We start from the raw sequence: 22,938 nt of genomic DNA, 5'->3' as shown, positions 1-22,938 counted from the left end.
ATGGGAAATAGTATATTACAGCATTTCTAATTCGTGAATTTATAATGATCGCCGTGTTCTACATGCTAGATCTTCTACTATTCTATATTCTTCCCGAAAGTGTGCTAATCCCTATGTTGTGCGGAGCTGAGTATCTTCTATTCGCTGGGATAAAGCCTTTCCTCTGCAGGGGCCTTGTGCAGTAAACCCACTACGGGCGGTCGTCCGTCGTCCTAAAGTAGTCCCCGCAAAGCTTTCGGGAAGAAAGGTAGTCTTGTGTGTAAGCACAGCATTTCTGGTCTAACCCGCCTAACCCAACTAAGAAGAACCAAACCTGACAGACACATCTTTTCCTTTGGGCAGGGTACTCCGAGTAGTGGGTACCTCATAGGACCTGGACCCGCTTACTCTGGCCTTGTATGGATATGCATGAGGGGGTGCTCCTAGGTGTGTGTAAGGGTTATGTTTATTCGCGAGAAAGGAATCCTCGTCAAGTAAGTTTGGGGGGTGTGGACACACTTTCGCGAATTCGGGTAATGGCTACAAGGGAGAAATCAAAAGGAAACTGTAGCTGACAAGGGATGGACGTAAATTCGTAAGCTATCGAAGGTAGGGATAATCGTCCAGGTCTTATTGTGAAAGAAAAAAGCCGCCCGCCACAGCAGACGGCTTGCTTCCTCTGTCGTCGCCGGGGAGCTCTTGGCGAGGAGACCTTAGGATAAGTTGCTAAAACAAACGGGATTGCAGGTTCGACCCGTTCAGATAATTCTGAAGAAAGACTGTTGGCAGCAGGTAGAGAGATTTCTTTTCCTCGTCAAAACAGAAGGAAATGCGGGAAGGGTAGAGCTCGGCAGAAGGTTCGAGAATAGGGTCGGGTCCTGTCCTTATGATTCAGATAAGAAAAGAGTTCCAATCCTTTATGCTCCGTACAAGTGCTGCATACAGGTTTCGGCCAGGATGATGGAGAAAGAGTCAACCAATTTGAACCGCTCACATCACAATAGTGGTAGCATAAAGGTCGTAAGTCGGGGGGCGGCCATAACATAAGGCTATTACTTTCACACCTCTCTCTCTCTCTGAGAGAGTGATCCGCTGCGTGAGCAACCCGACTGTGCCTTACATGTGCTCTACAGGACGCACGTAATCTTTCTTCCCAACGAGCCCTTTTTTATATTTGGAAGACGGGCATTGCGTTCGGTTCGAAAGGCATGGTTTTCAGTATGTCTCCAGATAGGTCCCCTACTAGTCCGGATAGCTAGTGAGCGGTTCTTTCGGGTGGGAAGAAGGCCGGACCCTACGGGCAGGCATCTCCCGCAACGCATGCACCATTGTTCGATACCACCCAAGAAGCAAAAAATTCATCAGTCCAGGCTGAAAATACATGCATAGATATTGGTTTAATGCCAAGGCCGACGACGGAAGCTTGGGACGGAGCCGTATGAGGCGGAAATCTAACGTACGGTTCTCTGAGAAGGGAGTGGCTACCTACTAGAGCATCGACCAAGCACCACTGGTCAATTCCGCTCTGGGGACACCGCTGACTCTACCATTATTATAGGGGTATGGGGGTCGAGACAAAGAAAGATCAAGGTAGGATATCAGTTGTTCCTTTATACTTTACTTGGATCTATTTTTATGCTATTATCTATTCTGTTGATTCTTCTCCAAACAGGAACAACCGAATTGCAAATCTCATTAACCACAGAATTTAGTGAGCGGCGCCAAATCTTTCTATGGATTGCTTCTTTCGCCTCTTTCGCCGTCAAAGTGCCTATGGTACCAATTCATATTTGGTTACCCGAAGATCATGTAGAGGCACCTACGGCAGGATCCGTCATCTTGGCAGGAATTGCTTCAAAATTGGGAACCTACGGGTTTTTAAGATTTTCAATACCCATGTTTCCCGACGACACTTTGTTCCACTCCTTTCATTTATACTTTAAGCGCGATTGCTATAATATATACTTCCTCGACCACTTTAAGGTAGATCGATCTTAAGAAGATCATTTCTTACTCCTCAGTAGCTCATATGAATCCGGTGACTATTGGTATGTTTAGTCGGGCGGCGGCCGTTAGGTCACCTAATTTAAGTGATGGACACACAAGGCAAAAACATGTGTGTCGGGCGCGCGACCCATCAACCTACTAGCAATGGGGGAGAAAGCATAGCATGTCGCAATAAAAGCTTGATTCGAGGCGTCATCAAAACACTGCCGTCTGTTCCAAAAAAAAATCCCCTTAGCGCCCCGGGACAGGAGTGGGGGACGGCCCTACGCGCAAGCAACAGCAGCATCGGCTCTACGAAGTAAGAATTGAATCTTTCTGTTGGCTTTCCCAATTCATTCGTCAATAATAATTCAAGGGCGTGAAGTGAGTACTTCTAGCTGCTTCGCCTGCTTCTTTTTATGGCGGCTCTGTTTTCGTGGAAAAAATGAACGAAAAGCGAGATGAGCGTGCTATTTTCAAATCGATTGATAGATAGCCCGATCTGTTCTGATAGATCGAAAGAGATAGAGAGGGAATCTCTCAAGAATAGGGGGAAATCTCCTATTTCTGTATATTGATGAGACAACTATCTATTCTTGATCCATCAGAAAGAAATCGATATGTATATGATGGAGTCTACATCGTACGTAGAGCGCCCAAGCGCTTTTTAGGCCAGCTCAGTTCTCTTATCCATCGGTCCAATGCACTGGGCTCATCTCATGGAGGGAAAAGCCAAAATGTAGTTGTCTTGCTCGCCGCCTCGACGCATTCCCCTCTGTCCCCGGTATCGTCCCACACAGAAAGAAAGAGCGCAGAGCCCTGGCCCGACCTATAGGTCTGCTAACATAAAGCGAGGCGTTGAGCCTGAACTCGCGAACTGAAGTCACTCTCAGGAACATACTTCCTAAAGCTAACATGTGTCCAGTCCAGCGGGAATGCGCAGTGCAAACGAACCTGAGCTTCTATACTGAATCCCCGCTGGCCATCGGGGACCGAGTGGTAAGGACATGATTCGCAGGGGAACAGATCACTCATTCTTCCATTGGGGACGGGTGCACGAATGAAAACTCCAAACGTCACAAATCCGCCTACTACCTACCGTTTAGGTGGCCACCAGCGAGATCCAGTAGGAAGTGTCACGGCTTCTCCACTCTGCTTCGCTGCGGTCTCATGAACTTAATTTCATTGCCTTCCTGCGCGCGAAGCGAATGGGCGCTATGCCGTGGGTCATTTTCGGGGTGGGGAGCGAAGAGAGACCGTAAGAAAGATTCATTTGGATCGACGAGCTTTTTCAGCCCAAAAACTATGAATCCATGGAAGGTTTGTCTATCCATGAACATCTATTCTATCTGTATATCTAGGGGATCTCTCTAAACATATAGATTGATTTTATGGAATGATATGATCGGCTAGCCATAGCCGCATATAAGCTACGCTCAATGCGGGATTTCTGTTGGATCAGATCTTTTGGGAAGCTTTTGGACCTTGCAAAAAGGGCTCTAAGCCTTCACGCAAGCAAGCGCGAGAGAAGCGGAGCACGGAGCTACCACTTCCCCCGATTGTCTAAAATAGAACAGTCGCGACCTACTTTCATTCAAAAGAAAGGCGAAGGGTTTGGCAACAAGCAAACAGATTTCTATCATAGTTGCAAGGGTTCCAAACCTTAACTACTTAAGTACCAAAGGCTGCTTTCGGTTGGTTTCATAATGGGGCTGTTCACTACAAGCTATCAGCGCTCAGCGCTGTCTTAGATTGAACGTTGACTTATCTTATTGCCGTTCAATCTGTAAGGCGGGTCTCCGCTGAGAACGGAATAGTGTTCGTGTCCAAAGTTGAACAAAGCCCTAGCTTCTAGAGTTCGCTACTTTTCCCAGGCCGGCCGGAGAAGGGCTTATACTGCTCGCCTTTGTTTGATATGTTCATTCAGTACCAATAAAAACGAAAACTACTCCAAAGTGGAAGGGCCACTATAGAAGCTAGAAGTAGCTAGCATATAGTAGTCGGCCTAACCAAATCCTCACAACAACATAAAATTAGCCTTATGAATTGAATCTTAAGTAGGGGGCTTAGCCCGCCCGCCTATCAATCAAAGAGGCTGAGAGTAAGCGTAAGCTCACCCGTAAGCTCGAAGAGCTTCCCTTCATTCTCTTCGCGGGAGCCGCACAGCACATAGCTGGAAGTCAGAGGGCCCATACTACCTGGCTAACCCTTCGCTCCGAGGGAACATAGATCGAAAAGCGCCTTCTATACCACCTCATTCATTCAAAAGAGAAAGGAAGGGGCCTATGTATTTGCATGACCCCTGCAGATTTCACCCTATAAATACCCGGAGCCACTCCCCTAGCGGTCCTGCCACCACGCTGCAGAGCGGGAGCTCGTGTGGAACCTTTTATTCTGGCGTAAAAGCGGTAGAACATAACAATATGTTACGTCCGCCTAACATAGGGGACGGAGGTACGGTAAACTCGGCCAAAATATGAGACCTGAAGGGCTCGGCGCGCACAATCCTATCCTATCCGAGTCTGAGTTTACCCCTTGCACTTCGGACAGCCGTCCGTAGCATCATAATGAGAACCCCTCTTTCGAGGTACAAAAAGAGTACGGTACATAGGAGGTTGGTCTTTCTCAACGTGGTGTATAGCACGAAAAACCTTTCGATACAAGATAGAGTCGTGCATATGAAAGAAAAAAAGGAATCCTTTCTTATCTTCTTTCCCTCTTGGGAAAGAGAAAGAGGGTCTTATGGAGGGAGGGGGGACGAAAAAGGATTGGGCCTACCTATCCCGATAGGACCCCATAAAGGAACGGGGACAACAATCCTGATAGGGTCTTGAGAGGTTTCATATTGCCTAGACGAAGGACAACAATTCTGTTCGTGATTGTAGTATGTCACGTCATCTCGTCCCCGCTGCAATGAAGAGTACCTATGCACTATTTTCCGGTTCACTGATAAGGAAGATAGCGTTGGGTTGGGGGTCTACGATGTGATACTAAAGTATGACCGAGGGAGATACATGCTAACTATGGGTAGGAAGCAGGAACCATTATGTAAAAAATTTTGTGGGGTTACAGATCTCTTATACTACCATCAATCGATAGAGCGGAACGACCAGAAAAAGAAGTTAACTTAGAAAGCCGTATGATAGGTGGTAAATATCTTGTATGGTTCCGGGGGTAATCGGCGCACTCCAATCAGTGGGGGGGAATTTTTGGCTATATCGAACATATAGGGAATTGGAGGTAACATTCTACCGATGTCAAGTCATGGATTGATTTCTTCAGCCCTTTTTCTATGTGTTGGTGTTCTATATGACCGACATAAGACTCGACTTATATGATATTACGGAGGTTCAGTGAGCACCATGCCGAATCTCTCTACCATTTTCTTCTCTTCCACTTTGGCCAATATGAGTTCACCTGTACTAGCAGCTTTATTGGGGAATTTCTCATCTTAGTAGGAGCTTCGCAATGAAATAGCTTAGTAGCCACATTAGCAGCGCTTGGGTTGATTTTAGGCGCGGCATATTCCCTTTGGCTATATAATCGTGCGGTTTCTGGGAATTTAAAAACCGATTTCCTCCATAAATTTTCCGATCAAAATGGCAGAGAAGTTTCCATATTTATACCTTTTCTTGTTGGCGGGGCGACCGTACGTTAAGCTACCAAAGAAACTAGGGTAAACCAATGTGATCATGACATTGTAGGTGCTTCCGATGGGACGGATGCGACTTCCCTCAGTTGGTTTGGTTTGCATAGCCCGTTGCATAAGTCCCCCCCCCCCTTTTTTATCCATTTCTTTAGTCTTTAGGGAGCCAAAGCTTTACTTTACTAAACTAATAAATAAGGCTCGCGCTAGGCTCTTACCTTTTTTGGCTATAGGGTTGGGGTGGCTTGCTGGGTGAGACTGATAGAAAGAAAGGACGGGGGGCAACCATGCATGGTAGTTCTCGACCCTGTCTCCTAGGAACAGTTGAACTAGCGACTCATGAATGCTGCCGGGTTGGACGAGCCAATAACTCGAAGGCATTTGGTCTGTTTTTTGAGCAAGAATCACAGCCTTACCTTATCTTCACCATGATACGGACTCCAAGTTCTTATGGCAGAGCACGAGGAGATTTATCATCAATATGATGATTGGAATGGAAACCAGAAGCACGACTGGGGTCCTCTTGGTCCAAGATAATCAAACCATCAATAACAGTAACGTAAGCATGAGACTTTTTGGTAGTACTGGTGAATCAGATGGCTGCAGCGATGGAATCTGGGACGGAGGACTTGTAGTATCTCTCTAGATCTGGCAAAAGCGAAAGACCCCCTATCATATTTCGAATGGAGGCTGACCGCTGAGCCCACTCTTGCCTCGCGGGGCGGGCCTTTGTGGTTGCGAGTTGGAGCTGCCATAGTTTATGGATATAGCAATAGGAGGGCCATAGCAGAGAGAAAAGTCAGGATAACGAGCGCTCCGCCTGCCAAGCGGGCGGGGGGAGCAGCGGGCAAGTGCTTGGTAAGCCAACATCCCAGTGAACAGGGCAGGGCACTCGAAGAAAGGGGGGCACACTGATCAAGTACGAGAAATTGGACCCGCTCCGCTTTCTTAAAAGCAAGGACCACTACGGGAGGTCAAACCAAGGATCTATGGAAGTGGGGGCTCGTCCCCGGTCAATATTGGATCAAACAATAGTGGGCCGGAGCACTGACCTCTTTTTTTTATTGATTCAATACAATAGGGGAAAAGATGGTACAGTTCCCTACCGAGACAAACTCTCAACGGATCCTCCGCGCGCATGCAATACCTCTTCCGTGCGTCTTTCCCGTGGCGGGAATAGAACAACAGGGAAAGACCTGGCCCAGGGCGAGCTTTATTTATTTAGGAGAGAATGGGGAGTGAATCGAATTTTGTTTTCGTTCTTTGGGGGCTTTCGGGCCCCTCTCGATGTTTTTCGTAGTTGAGAAGGGGGAAGGAGTCTAAATCAATGGACATTAATGAACCATCATTGATGGACGTTGCACATGACACGATCAATTCGACTCAAGGTCCGGCGCTAATAAAAGTTGCTTACTTTCCTAGTAGCAAAGGAGAGGGCATGACTTTTTCGAAGTATTAGTGGGCCGGTCTCATGAGATCTATGCCGGCCGTCGGAATCAAACGAAGGTCGAAGGATCATTCGATTCATTAAAGGGAATAGCGGCGCCCTCGCCTGGTGCAATTTCCGGACCTAGCAGCAGACGGGCGGGCCGTGCTTGAATTCAGACCTGACCAGACTCTTCTTTGTTTGAGCTGCTCCCAGGCACGCTGGACGAAGATCTCACTTGTCCTGGACAAGTACGTAGAGATCTTCGTGGGACTTTGGAGGGAGTCTTAATTGATCTTTTCTAGGATTCCTTATCACGCCACACATGGATATCCTTCCATTGATATATTAGAGGGTCCTCCCTTGAACGAATTCTTAAAGGTTAGGTTACTACCTGCTTCAACGAAAGAGGTTTACTTTGTACTGCTTGGAGGTCATATAGATCGGAATCCGAAGCGATAAGAACGAAAGGGTTGGTGTGGCCACAACTAAAACTACTGGCTCTTCATAAGGCTTAGATTCTAAGGGCGCTACTGAAAGACTTTTTTAGGTCCTGCAATAGGGAGGTGTAAGCCTCGAAAGCCTTTGGTACTCCGGTAGGGCGAGAAGCCCTTAAACCAAAAAAAGGGAGTCTCTGACTTCCTTCCCCTATTATTTTTATGCATTTCATTCTTTATCTGGCCCGCTGCAAACTAAATGAGAAAAAAGGTCCGGTCAATAGCATAGATCTTTCTTTCCCCGGTCTCCTTTCGAAGGAGAGGCCTTCACATTCCTAATCCGGTAGGGTCGGACGGCTTTCTTTGCCCCAGCTTGGTGAATCGCATCCCCGCAGAACGAAATTCTTTGTTTCTGCGTCCCTTACCATTCTGGCTCGGTCTTTCAACGGCTGGGAAGGCAGTCGTACAAACGAAGCCTATTGCCTTTGGAAACTTAGCTACTTAAGTCCTTCTCAGAAAGTCAAAGTAAGGGCGAACGCCATTCTTTTCTACAACTACAACAATATATTTATTTCTTATATATATTAAACATCTTAATGGTAGAACTACTTTCGTACTAATAAACAAGGAAACCTTCGGCTCCCTTTGTTTGAATAAATGCCACTTATATTAGTTTACATTCAAACAAAAGTAAACCAAGCCTAAGCGGTCACGACATCTTGTTGATATTGATTGAGGAGTTTGATGGAGTTTAGCTGACTGAATCCATAAACCAAGAAAGTTGTCGTCACTGGTACTTTTTTATTAAAATTTAACTCTATAGGTAGGTATCGGCGGGGCTTGCGTAATGTAGTTTTAGTTAAGGCTGAAGTAGCGCTTTTTTTAGAAGTTCTACTGAAGTACCAAAGGCGAACGGGGCTCCCAGGCTGGGACGTCTTGCAGAATGCTTGGCCTCCTGCGCTGGAAGCGAGACCTGAAGGGTGAGCTTATGGCGGTTAGCTTCTAGTACAAAATAATAGGCATTAGGCATTCTGAGCTGAAAGGAGGCCTGCAAATGAAGGGAGGCATTACGGGCCGACTACAAGAAAACAAAGCTTCGTAGAGTCAACCAAGTCGCTTATAGAATGCTGACGACTATTTTCCACTTAATAAGTGAAGGGGAGAGGGAAGCGAGGCTTAGCGATCTTTATAAGGCCAACCACTACATAAACCACTGGCGGAGAAAAATGAAAGAGCTTCCTTTCATTCATTACTAAGCAAGGGTCCCAGTCTCCGAGTCAGCTCGCGCTTTTTCAAAGAATCCTGCACCCATGGGCATACGACCTGGTAGGCCTTCCCTTTCCGTCGGAGCTTCATGGGCGTTGCTCCATTCCCCAATCAGATGTTTGGATGTGAGCTATACTCCGCGAGGAGCCAAACGGGCGTATGTCCTTTTTGACCTCTTTTCCCGTGTGACTAGGAATGCTCAGTGACAACCTCTCAATTGTCACCGCCTGGCCTCTCTTGCTACCACGGTAGAACCTAGTGTGGTCATAACCAATCGTGTTCGGGCAGCGAAGCTTACACTCATTCACATTGGTTCATCCTGCTATGCCTTGGGCCTTTTGCTCTTCTAACGTAAAGGGTGGCCGGCCATTCGTCAAGGCCCAGGATTCTGCTGGACATCTCAGTGGCGGGATTTGATACCCGCATCCTATCGAAGTTGAATTTTAGTGCTCCCTTAACATAAAGGGGGGCTTTTTCTAAGTGGTTCGCTTCGCGCAAGACAGTGCTTAGGACCAAAGGGTCACACAACAGGTGCATGATCTACTTTGCGCGTTCCATCCTTCAGCCCTTCGCCTATCGGCTTGGCAGGCAAGCTACCTTCATCCGTCTTCAGCTTCGACTTGTTATGCTCAGAAGCTCCAACAATCCCTAAAGTCTCTTGCCGCCTAATACTCTGCCAAGATAGCGCTGCTTTACGTTTGATCCAATATACCCATAGAATGCTATGCGTTCTCCACTTTCGGATCTCGCAAAGAGAGAACACGTTTTTTCCTCTTACTTTCTCTCTCATTCGCGGAGCGAAGAAAGCGGGCTTTTCCCCAGCTACCGCTATCCTTGGGAAACCAAAAGAGCTATCGAAGGAAAGGGATGCAGTCTCTCCTTTGGCCTTTGGAGAGGAGAGGGCAGAGAAGAAAACGTCCTTCGCACAAGTTTTTTTGCTTCCTGCGTCCTTACTACTAAAAAAGGGGTTCTGCGACCAAGAAGGCATTCTGGTAGGAAGGCCGACCACTACATAAGTCGCCATCCGTCCAGGAGATATGCAAGCTACCTTTCTTTGACCCCCCTTCCCGGGTAGGGAGGATAACGAAAATGGACCGCAGAGGGTAGTCGTGGTTGATTTTAATTTGAGGATCTTACGCGGCGGATAGAACTCGTCTATCGTGTTGCATTTTCTCTAGCGGACCCCCTCCGGTCCATCATACTGAAGAGATTCGAGAAGAATGATTAGGCACATATTCTATCCTTTATACAATGCCTATAGACGAAGTTCTTCATTTCAGATCAATTCTTCGCTGCAATAGTTTCAATCCACTCCCTCGGTGAAAAACCGTAATACGCCCTGAGGAATTCCTACCAGCAGACTTCCCTGTACTTAAAGTGAATTGTTTAAGTGCTCTCCTTTGTCTCATTGTTTATCTCGTAATCATTCGATTTCGCCCCTAAGGCTAGCTCCTACTCCTCCTCCTTCTCCTTAAGGATAGGATCCTCCTTGGTCTTACGTAACAATAACACAACACTCATAAGAATTACACAACACTCTCGGCCGCCCAAGAGGACAATCTCTCAAATACACATGTTGGTGTTGTTGACCCATTTTTCTTTTCTTTGCTGATTCCTCTCAATGAAATTTTCCATGTTGCACTAAGTTACTTACGGATTTATGCATGCGGTCTGGGAACACTTTGGGGTGAACACCCATCCGAACAAGTAGGGTCAATAGTTTAGCATTTAGGACGTAACATTTAACAACCAAAAAATATTTCACCCAACAAGTGCTTTCTGAACCAAGCTAGGTAGTCTCCTATTACGAGGCTCACTAACCAACCTGGACTTTTAGTTTTTATTCCTACCGGATATCAAAACAAAACATAAGGATTGTTTCCAACCATGAGTTCCCCTATGACATAAGCGCTCTTGGGTGGGTTTGGGCCATTCCATAAAATTTTTGAGAAGGGGCCCAGTCTCGTATTTGATGGTCGGCGTGGCGATAGGCTTCGTTTCTACGACTGCCTTCCCAGCTGTTGAAAGTCTGAGCAAGAATTGTAAGGGGCGCATAAATAAAGAATGTCGTTGTGCGGGGATGCGATCCGCCAAGCTTGGGCAAAGAAAGTCGTCCGACCCCCTGAAATATTTTACATAATGGTTCCTACTTCCTACCCATAGCTAGCATGTATCTCCCCCAGTCATACTTTAGTATCACATCATAGACCCCCACCCCAACACTATCTTGCTTATCAGTGAACCGGAACATAATGCATAGGTACTCTTCGATGCAGCGGGGACAAGACGACGTTACATACTACGATCACGTACAGAAGTGCTGTCCTTCGTCTCGGCAATATGGAACCTCTCAACAGCTCCCGTTCTTTTATGAGGTCCTATCGGGATAGGTAGGCACAAGCCTTTTCCCTCCCCCCTCCCTCCATAATACCCTCTTTCTCTTTGCCGAGAGGGAAAGAAGATAAGAAAGGATTCCTTTTTTTCTTTCTTGTGAACGACCCTATCTTGTATCGAAAGGTTTTTCGTGCTATACACCACGTTGAGAAAGACCAACCTCCTATGTACCGTACTCTTTTTGTACCTCGAAAGGGGGGTCCTCCTTATGATGCTATGGACGGCTGTCCGAAGTACAAGGGGTAAACTTGGACTCGGATAGGATAAGATTGTGCACGCCGGGCCCTTCGGGTCTCATATTTTTGCCGAGTTTACCGTACCTACGTCCCCTATGTTAGGCGACCGTAATATTTTGTTACGTTCTACCGCTGTTACGCTAGAATTTAAAGTGCCACACGAGCTCCCGTTCTGCAGCGTGGTGGCAGGACTGCTAGGGGAGTGGCTTCGGGTATTGATAGGGTGAAATCTGCAGGGGTCATGCAAATACATAGGCCCCGTCCCTTCTCTATTGGATGAATGGGGTGGTTTAGAAGGAGTTTTTCGATCTACGGTCCCTCGGAGAAAATGGTTAGGCAGGTAGTATGGGCCCTCTAACTTCCAGCTATGTGTTGTGCGGGTCCCGCGAAGCGAATGAAGGGAAGCTCTTTGAGCTTCCGGGTGAGCTTACGCTTACTCTCAGCCTCTTTGATTGATAGGAGGGTGGGCTAAGCCCCCTACTTAAGATTCAATTCATAAGGCTAATTTTATGTTGTCGTGAGGCTTTCGTTAGGCCAACTACTATAAGTTAGCTACTTCTAGCTTCTATACTGGCCCTTCCACTTTGGTGTAGTTATCGTTTGTGTTGGTACTGAATGAACATATCAAACAAAGGCGAGCAGTATAAGCCTTTCTCCGGCCGGCCTGGGAAAAGCAGCGGACTCTAGAAGCTAGGGCTTTGTTCACCTTTGGACACGAACATTATTCCGTTCACAGCGGAAACCCGCCTTAGAGATTGAACGGCAATAAGATAAGTCAACGTTCAATCTAAGACAGAGCTGAGCGCTGATAGCTTGTAATGAACAGCCCCATTATGAAACCAACTGAAAGCAGCCTTTGGTAGTTAAGTAGTTAAGGTTCGGAACCCTTGCAACTATGATAGAAAGCCGTTTGCTTGTTGTCAAACCCTTCGCCTTTCTTTTGAATCAAAGTAGGTCACGACTGTTGTATTTTAGTCGGTCGGGGGAAGTGGTAGCTTCGTGCTCCGCTTCTCTCGCGCTTTGTTGCGTGAAGGCTTAGAGCCCTTTTCGCTAGGTCCAAAATCTTCCCAAAAGATCTGATCCAAAAGAAATCCCACATTGAGTGTTTCTGATATGCGGCTACGGCTAGCCGATCATATCATTCCATAAAATCAATCTATATGTATAGAGAGATCCCCTAGATATACAAATAGTATAGATTTTCATGGATAGACAGACATTCCATGGAATCTTAGTTTTTGGGTTGAAAAAGCTCGTCGATCCAAATGAATCATTCTTCTGGTCTCTCTTGGCTCCCCACCCCGAAACTAACCCACGGCACAGTGCCTATTCGCTTCGCGCGCGGGAAGGCAACGAAGTTCAGTTCATGAGACCGCAACGTAGCGGAGTGGAGCAGCCACGACACTTCCTTATTGGATCTCGCTGGTAGCCACCAAAACGGTAGGTAGGCGGCGGATCATGGCCTTACCACGCGGTCCCCGATGGCCAGCGGGGATTCGGTATAGCTGCTCAGGTTCGGCACTACACTACACGTATAGACGCGAACCCCCATCGTTATCGTACGTGCGAGTCTCACGGCATATGGCTCGCACAAAGACTCCAAAATCCATCCCGAGCCATTTTTTACACCTCTCCTCTCCAATCCTCAATCAATCTTGCGTTCCCCGGGCGCTATTAAATGGGGGTATTTCCTTGGCCTATCGTATGTATCGTATTGGCTTCGTCTCGAACCAAGGAGGCATTCTGGCGGACGCATGCGTGTAGGAAGGCCGACGACGACATAAGCTAAAAGACTACGACTACAAGACAGGCCAGAAGCGACTCGCTCCTCATCTCGTTGGAATTGGATATAGATGGGAAATATTTAGATCGTAGTAGTTTGCCAACCTCTTTAACTAACATACGATACAATTTCACTTCAAGGCACGACCAAAAAAAAGAAAGAGCTTCGCTCGGTTTGCCTTCCTATGCTGACGAATGGCTCTTTTCTCTTCTCTGAAGTCTACAACAAACAAGTGGGAGAGGCAGGATTCGAACCTACGCAGAAAAACATCAACAGATTTACAGTCTGCCGCTTTTGACCATTCGGCAACTCTCCCCTTCCTGGGCCGAGGCCCCCTCAATGGGTTCTAATTCTAAGAAGGGGGGCGGCGCCCCTAATCAATCAAAAAGCTTATTGATTTAATTGAAGGGAACTAAGACGATTAGCTTAGCTAGCATTCTGGGAGAATCAAGTCATTTAAGAATTTCGTTGCCACTAGTAAATTAGGCCATCCCCCCAAAAATAACTCGGATCCTAAAGAGAAGAGAGTTAAGTCTACAAGAAGCTAGCAGCGCTTTAGCCATTGGGCCACATCCATCTATCCTAAACAATAACCCCTTTCTTGTTCGTTCTACGAATGACGCTAGTGGAGACTAATTCCTTCCGGCTACTGAAGATACTACTCCAGTCTTTCCAGTGGATACTTCCCTAAGAATGGAACGAACCAAGTTAACCTATACGAGAGTGAGGAATAAAAACCAACAATCAACTTACCGCTTTTGATGTCCCACGATTTTTCTAGTTTAGAAAGAAAGGAGAAGGACACCACCGGAGGCAAGCGCTAGGTCAGAAAGGCGATAACTAAAAAATCTCCCCAAGTAGGATTCGAACCTACGACCAATCGGTTAACAACAGACCGCTCTACCACTGAGCTATTGAGGAACAATGGACTTAAAATTGGAAGCCGACTCTCGTTCTTTGGACCAACCTATTACCGAAGAAAAATGAGTTCGTCACTCTTTTTCGCATACACGGGGAGAAAGGGTTACGCTAGCAAGCCCCTCCCTGGCCGGAGAGCCCCCAGGACAAGGAGGCAGTGATCAACCATCCACTCTCGAGATTCATATTGATCAATAGATCTTCGCGTCCTGCCAGTTCGCGAAGTAGACTCACTCTACCGAGGGGCAACAAAGGCTGGAACTCTTCCTGCCAAAAACAAGGGACCTACTTCTTATCCTAGGAGTTATCAGGGATGAAAGAGTCCCCTCTCTGTCTGTATCTCCGAGTTTCTACTACTAAGTAGCACTTCTGCTATTCCATCATAGAATCGATTCCGATCAAGTTGAAAAAAGTAAGCCCTATAATGTTTGTTATTAGTTAAGTGCTAAGGCCCTATCTATAGTAAGGAGACCTTTCTTGCTCGTTAGCGCTGTTTTTTTATTGCAACTAGGGCGCCCCTTTCTTTCTCAAAGTCAACTTTCTCCCTTCTTAGTCAAGCTTTGAAGTCCCTACTTTATTTAGATTTATGGGATATTTGAAGAAGCGCAGGTTGGGAACCCTATACCTATACAAGGGGCTGGTCTCGATCTTGCTTGGTGGTACCCCTCTCGATGATTGTTGACTCAACGTTGCTTTCGTGCTTGAGTTGGAGGGCTCTCCCTCCGTCCATCGAGTCAAGTAATTCGCTATAAGAAATTTCTCTGCCGCCTATCTCATGCCATGCTTCTTCTTTCTCCGAATTGGTTCCTAGTGTCAGTCAATCAAGATTCGCCATCAAGAGAGGGAAGAGCCTTGACTTTAGGTTAGGCCGGTCTCATCATTCAAGCAATTCCCCCGTCCATCAATTGATCACGCGAGTACGCATCAAGTCAGCGCATAGCAAATGAAAAAAGCGTTCATCCTGGATTTTCTTCCTCAACAAAAATGTCTATCAATTGATCTCTACGGTCAAAGTCTCCTCTTTTCACACCCCTATACTAAGAGATCTACCATGTTGATATGAATCGGAAAAGATCTTCTTTTTCACGTCCTCGAGGGCAGCATTCATGGCAATCATCACTACTTTCTCCCGAGGGCATGGTATGGCTTTGTTCTTGGTCTTGTTTAATAGATGTCGAGTGCCGCTTTTCCCCGTCCGAGAATCTCCATCTTTTCTAAGTGGGCGCGACCTAGAATCCTTATGTCAGCTTGGTTGTTCAAAATACTGTCTCTTTACCCCATGAGTCTTCATCTTTTCGAAAGCCTAGACCATTCTTCTGGATATGCATTAGTCCTATTTCAGTTGCAAAGCCTCTCCAATAAAGACCTCTTTTTTTTATTTCTCCCCAATTTCTCATTTTGTTGATTGAGAGAGAATAAGCGCTATCCATTGAGTAAAGAAAGGGTTTGCTACATTGATCCGGGCGGTTGGTGGCCTGTTCGAGAGTTGCGGGTTCTTGCCGCTGCATGACTTTTAGCTCACGCTCAAAACTCCTCCGACACGAGTCCTAGTCGTTGCGCTGCGGTCTGTTTCCCGGCTTCGCTTGCACAATTTGCACTTCTGATTGGTTCCAGCCATGCCCAACCTTAATGAATGGACTATGAAGGGGTCAGTCAAACGGTTTGGGTTTTCGGTCGGTTCCTGTTCGCCTCCCCCCCTCATAGTCCATTAGTGGGTAGGGTGGTCAACTTAGAGGGCGCCCGCCTCCTCTTTAGACGTGTCCTCGACAACTTGGCGGTTCTTCGGTCTCCGCCTTTTGGGGCGGGAGTGCTTGGTCGCTAGAGGTTCCTTTTCCTCAACCTATTCGGCTGTGTCAGGCTTGGTCTAACATTTTGTTATGAGCTGGCTGGACAAAGATGGATTGAAGGTCAGATATATTTGAGTTCAAGTGGTACAACACCTTCAATCGACCATAGGGCCTATTCTACCCTTACCGAATTCATTCTATTGAAGCGTAACGTAAAAAGCTCCTTCTCATCTTGCATTTATTTGGTTTGGAAGTTCCAGAATCTTGTCTGTGGATTTATATAACCAAGGAAAGCCTCCTACCCTAATACTATGCCATTTGATTGAAACAAGTTGCTTGCTGCTCACCACTCCTCGAGGCCAAGGACACGGTCGAACCGTCATTCCAGGATTTGCAGTCCGATAAATTTCCATTATGTTACCTAGCCAAACCCGCCACCTCATGTGCAAAAGTTAAAAGGTTTTTCTTCCTTCTCTGCTCCTTCTTTTTATACTTATGCGGCGGCGGGTTAAAAGAGAAGAGGGGACAACTCCTTTCTCCTTTGCCTTGCTCAATCTTCCTTTTCTGATTGAAAGTAGCAAGCCACTAAACTATTGGTACAGAGTCCAGATAGAAGGTTGCTCATCCAGCCCAGCTGATCCATTGTTTATGCGGCAGTGCAATGCAGCTGAAAAAGGGAAGCCCCTTTTTATTAGTAAGGTATAGCTTGGTTGGGGAAAACTCCAAAACTAGGGTTCCAAACAGCTTACCTAATATTATATAAAAGTTTGAGAAAGGGGCACCCCTACTATACCCCTAAACTACAAGCTAGCACGCAACGGCCGAAAAGTCATTGTTGCTTGCTGCTTGCAGGCTCGAAAATCTCTCTTTCGACTATCGTCCCTGTCTCAATTCTGATTGATTAGCTTCTTCCTTCACGCAAGCTACGGTCTACCGACCCCCTTGTTGTGTTGCATTTTGTGATCTCCGCTTCAGTCTGCGTTTTTTGGATAGCCTGGACCCAATGTTGATTCCCGATTTAAATGTCATCTCCAGGTTTGGGGCGGCCCATCTGATTAGTTCAGCTATCACTGATGGAAACCCCAACAGTTCTTCGGCTGCGTACTCCTCTTCTGCCTATTTCACACCCCCAAAGCAAATTTGGATTTCTTCTTTCATTTTCCTTTCCTGCATCTTTCTTTCTATCCATAGGTCGGCTTCGCGCAGATAGATCTTTGACGGGGGAGATTGGTTCCGCTTGAGGTATGCCCTTACGGTGGGTTGTTCCTTTACCTGTCTTTTCCATCCAGTGCCCGCACTACGTCAGACAATCTTCGTCTTCGATCTCTCTTCGCAACGCATTTTAAGGGCTAAGACTTTCTCTCGACATCTTTCTTTTATTTAAGTCATTGATCTCATATCTATAAGCAGGGGGTCTGCCTTCACTATTAAGCCTACGCCCGTCCATTCCTTCATGCTTGATCCTTCCCTTAGACTCGTTACCTTGTTCGATTGAACTCGTTGGTTCCGCGTTGGTTGTAACCCGATTCGAGAACCTTCTCTCATAGATTCCCTTCAACAAGTCATCGCCAACAATCAGCTCTTATCCCTTGGTGTCAAAGGGCTAATTCCTTTCTTGTCTTGCCCAAAAACTTTCTTTATTCTCATTAGAGAAAGACTCTCCCGCGGACAAGTTTTACACATAGGGCCAGCAACATTCTTTATCTCGCTTGCCCTTTGTCCGTCTAGCGCCTTTCGGTTGGGGTCCGCCCTGGGGGTTAGGTTGGACAGCTTGGGTTTTTTTTGTCTATCGAAGGCAGTCAACATGTCAGCCATTCTTCTCTCATTAGACTTGTCAATCCTTTGCTCTTTTTCCTTCTCTCTTCTGGTTCTCCCCCTCTACTTTATTTGACAGGGGCATAGAATACCACTCTATCAATAACAAGAAAAAAGTAGCAATTCCGTTTCAAATGGTTTGAGCTTGGAAGCAACATGCTATCTATTGATAGGAGAGAACAGACTGCTATTGACTGCTTCGCCTATCTATTCTATTATGGCCGGCTTGGAGACATCAGAGGAAGACCACCATGTCTATCCGGATCATAGCTTCATTCATTTGTTGACCCTTGGGGATCACCATTAGCATTGAGGTCAATCACAACACTACCTCTATCATACATTCGACATTACAGGATGAGAGAATGCATGGTCAACACACACCTAAAGCGCCTACGTTCCGCTTGCAGCCAATACAACGACAACCTAACTTGCACGAGATTCAACAACCGAAGCTACTGGTAGTCTCGAGGGGGTGGCATCCTCATATAATAGGTAATAGTACTGAACAAGCGAGTCATCGGTCCGAGGAAAGAAAGGTGCGGCCTTTGAATAAAAAAGGAACTCGCTAGGCCTTCAGAACAAAGGGGATTCTGTTCATGCTTCAGACAATCTGGCTAATTCTATATACAACTATCTAATTTTCTTCTATTATATATGAAGGCGTAAGGGCGAAGGCCTATGTAGCGCCTTTCCAAAGGTAAGCGGTTAGGTAGACTTTGGAAAGGCTACTAAGGACCGGGTGAAGAATGAAAAACGTTCGCTAAAGCCCACGGGATAAGGTTTGCAGATGCGATCATGAATCAAACTAGATCGAAACATTCAGTTGTCGACGGACAAAGCCGGAACGTTGACCGCAAACGAAGGATGGCCAGGCCCCGGTTCCCAAGGTTAGGGTATTCCCTAATTATGAGCCTACTCAGATCAGAACTAAACTAGTTGATTCTCTTTGGCCGGCTGGCTTGTTGCAACCTTCGCATTTTCTGTTGAGATCCCATGTCTCCAAGTGGGCCCTCTTGGCCACCCACGACCTTGGATTTTTAGAGAATCCCGCTCCTGTGTCATAGGACTTGTAGATCGGCAGTCCACCGGGTGGGTTTGTTTATCCTTCCAGTTTTGAGTATCTTGTTGGATAGTTATAGCGGCCCATAGGCACGAGATGTACCTTGTGGGGGGGGATGGACATAGTCCTTTCAGGCAGTGGCCGTTTAGTCCATGGTCCATTGGATGGTCGGTGCAAGGCCACAAATTGGAACACATTGATTCCGCTCGTTCCCGTCCTTCGCTTCAGGGCCTGTCCCTCGGTGTGGTCAGTACTCCATACTGTCGGGCAGCGAAGCTTACACTTGTTCACTAATTATGATAGTTTACCAGGGCCTCTTTCCTCCTCCCTTTTCTGCTCACTTGTAGGGGTAGGGACCCCCACAAAGGGGGAGGGAGTCGACTGAACATCTCAGCCATTGGCGGGAATTTCGCCCGCATCCGATCCCTAATTCTTGTTCACCACGGATGATCGTGTTGGGTAAATTGTGACCTCGTACGATCGTATCGGGTTAGCAACAGCCGCTTCGTCACAGTACTTACTTATGGGCTAACAGGTCACACTTTGGCCAAGTATCCTACAAAGTGACTCCCGAGAGCTAGAAGTATTAAAGGAATGGCCATAAGAATGGGCGCATGATGACATCGTAAGATGTCTCGCCCGAATGAATTAGTTCGTACTACAAATGTTAGAAAAAGTGAACAAAAGGAGTAATAAGAAGTGAAAAGGACAGAGACACTTCCCAACCAGAAAGCAATGTTCCCACTTATGGTATACTTAGTGTAAGCGAGCTCTAAGATCACATCTTTGGAAAAAAATCCAGTTATAAAAGGAAATCCAATTAGAGATAAGCTGCCCATGAGCATCATGGCATAGGTAAAAGGGAACGAGGAGGAAAGCCCCCCCCCATCTTCTGCATATCTTGCTCATCCGACATCGCATGAATCACCGAACCTGCACTCAGGAATAGTAATGCTTAGAAAAAGGTGTGATTCATTAAGTGAATGACGCTAACCGAATAGTTAGAGATGCCGCAGGCAAAGATCATATAGCCTAATTGACTGAAAGTTGAATAAGCTATGACCCTTTTTTGATCATTCTGTAATATTCCAGTGGTTGCCGCAAGGAATGACGTCATAGCTCCTGCAAAAGTAATAACAATCAAAGTCGTAAGTGGGTATTCAAATAAAGGTGATCACCTTGCTATCATGAAAACGCCATTTGTAACCATAGTAGTTGCATGAATCAAAGCGGATACTGAGTGGGACCCTCCATAGCATCAGGTGACCAAGTATGCGATCCTATCTGTGCAGATTTCCCAATAGAACCAATAAAAATTAAATTCCAAATAAGAGTTATGGCATTCAATCTCATATTGCATGATATCCAAGAATTTTTGGGGACTAGCACGAGCAAAAATGGTTGAAAAGTCTACTGTTTGAAATATAGTAAAACAACCCAAAAACCCAGGAGCTAATCCAAAACCACCTACTTGATTTACAAGAATAGCTTTTATAGCTGCTTTATCTGCCTGAAGTCGTGTAAACAAGAAATGAATTAACAAATATNGTAAACCAGAAATGAATTAACAAATATGGAGCAAGACCTACTCCCTCCCATCCCAGGAATAATTGAAGAGAGTTATCTCCAGTCACCAACATTGGCATAAAAAAAGTAGGAATGGATAAATAACACATAAATCGAGGGCTATGTGGATCCTCACACATATATGAAATGGAATAAAGATGGACCAAGATACTTATGAATGTAACCACAATTAACATCACTACCGTCGGGGTATCGAACACGGGGTCAGAAGTGAATTACGAGTCGGACCAATCTGCAAATCGAGCGAGCTCCCCTTGCATGAAATGATGTGGTGGTAAACCTCTTATTCTAATTCAGTGCTCTCCGAACCGTGCGGGAAGGTTTCCTATCACACGGCTCACCAACTTGATCTTCCGCGGGAAGCGTATATCCGAACAGGCCTGGAAAAAAAGGTAAGGTCTCGCTTTCCTTTGTCATTCAAGTGTACGACATCTGCCATACTTAGTCCCCTTCCTCCCTTACCTAATGAAAGAGTCCACCGCCTGCCTTAGTAGTCTCAAATAAGGCGTGCAGGCCTGCCCCTTTAGTAGGTGATTCACTAGCAAAGCGAAGAAAAGGCTGGATCAATAAAAGGGGTTACTACGAGCCCTTTGCCCCACACATCTAACCAGCTCGCGTGGTTCACCAGTTCCACCGACTAGACCAAAAAAGTGATTTAGTCGATACAGAGGTGCGCCTGGAGTGGGGGGTGTGCTGTCCCTATTGGGTTAGGCCCTTCCCCATAAGGCTCCACGTCGGGGCATAAGCGACCTCTTGCTACCCATATGTGAGGCGCCGTCTTAGCCTTCCCTGACCAGGATCGCTCCCACACCTGTAGCGTTCGTGATCGGCCTCCTCAACTGTCTATCGATCAAAAGGCAGGGCGGCATAGCCCCCATCCAAGGGAGTGGTTACGTCCAGTATGTCCCCCTTTATTACTGACATGCTATGGTACCCCGCAGTGGGTAGGAGCGGGTTGAGTCCGTATCGCCGCGGAGCAATAGCGACGTCCGAATCTGATCTATTTACTCGGCAATTCATCCAGTGACTTCACAGTCGCCAAAGAATCCCCAAGAAGCATCAAATATTTCCGATGAGATCCATGGAGCAATTCTTAGATAGCAAGCACTAGCTCTAGGTGCGACTTCATAAAAAGCAATCAAAGAGAAGATAGAAGAGAATGAAACGCACGTAGTGGTTATTATAGCGGTTCCTTCTTTTCCTAGAAAACGTCCAAAACAACCTGCTACAAAACTACTGAGCAGGGGTAAAAATACGATAAGTAGATGCATAATTTCGAGTGTGATCTGACAACCAAAAATTAGACAATGACAGAGAGGCATACCAAAAAAAAAGCAAGAAATAGGAACGAAGTAACTTGACCAAGAGGAGAACGAAACATTACGACAGCTTTTTCGTAGACGTTGGACTTGCATGTGTTAAGCATATAGCTAGCGTTCCTTTGTAGATCTCCAGATTTCACCCTAACCAAAGTTTTTGCTTTATATAGGGAGACTCGTGCCCGCGTGCTACAAGATCGATTTTTACTTGCTCAACGAACTCAATTTCCTTTATGTCTTTCTCTACCGGGCCACATCAGGGTTTTTTTCTAGTACCTCTTGCTTCTCGGAAAAGAAATCCATAAATTCTTCGGTAGGATTAGCAGCATCCCCCCTCAAGGCACGATTCCGAAAAAGAATCTCTTGAAAAAAAAACATTCATGTTTACTCTACCTGATTTGCAGATCTCTGTTCTCGAAATAGAGTAACATGCAATACTCTTTATGAGAGCCAAAATTGTGGAGTGTGGTCTTTACTTCTGACCAATATGCCTCTTTTGCTTTTTCAAGCAGAAAGAGGCTACTTTCCCTTTCGAGGTTTCTTATTCGATTGAGCATAGAGGCCTCCATACTCTCATTTCTTCTTATGAAAAAATGTTCCCCTTGCCCAACTATTTTGGGTAGAGGAAAATGTGAACCCTGCGATGGGGCTTCAGGTAGGGCATCGGGAATTTGCGGTTTCGCCCCCTGTCTCCCGCTCAAAGTTTCTTGTAAACCTGTCACAAAAGGCGCGACAGCTTCTAGTAACTCGTTCATTTTTGTATTTTTGAATCGATTCCGCCCCTAAGGCTAGCTCCTACTCCTCCTCCTTCTCCTTTAGGATAGGATCCTCTTTGGTCTTAAATAACAATAACACAACACTCATAACAATAACACAACACTCTCGGCCAAATTGTCTTTCCCGAGCCTGAGCGAGGCCGCCTTCTCTCAGTCTCAGGCCATCTTCTACTCTTCTTCTTCAGTCTCTAGTCTGACTCGAAGTATATGTCAAAATACATATGAAATAGTGTTTCTGTTTTACGAACTGGACCCAAATAGTCTGAAAGCGAAGCGATTTCCGCTTCTCTTTTTGTATCAATGTCCAATTCCGTAATAGAAAAATGTTGCGCAAAATATTGGAAATCTTCCTTGTTTTTATCTTTCAAAGAAGGGAACCTTTTCAATCCATCCTTAGAAGCGCAGTATCTCCGAAGATGCCCTTCGACTATGGCATGGAGCTTTTTTAGTTTCTCTCCTTCCAAACTCGGGGCTGGGCCGTCCCCTTCGATTCGCGCACCGGGAATGAGCTCCAGACCGG

At 46.2% G+C, this 22,938-nt stretch overlaps 1 non-coding gene and 1 pseudogene across 1 annotated transcript; both read right to left on the bottom strand.

Moving 5' to 3' along the window:
- Nucleotides 1-8,726: 8,726 nt before the first annotated feature.
- LOC107021540 lies at nt 8,727-22,697 on the bottom strand (annotated as a pseudogene).
- TRNAN-GUU lies at nt 14,003-14,074 on the bottom strand. Its single transcript has one exon. It is a non-coding gene; the product is annotated as a tRNA-Asn (tRNA).
- Nucleotides 22,698-22,938: the final 241 nt, after the last annotated feature.

The sequence above is a fragment of the Solanum pennellii genome, chromosome 6 (genome assembly GCF_001406875.1).
Source record: "Solanum pennellii chromosome 6, SPENNV200".
NCBI classification, from domain to species: Eukaryota; Viridiplantae; Streptophyta; class Magnoliopsida; order Solanales; family Solanaceae; genus Solanum; species Solanum pennellii.
The sequence above is the reverse complement of the archived record's forward strand: the minus strand, read 5'-3'. Positions and strand labels throughout refer to the sequence as shown.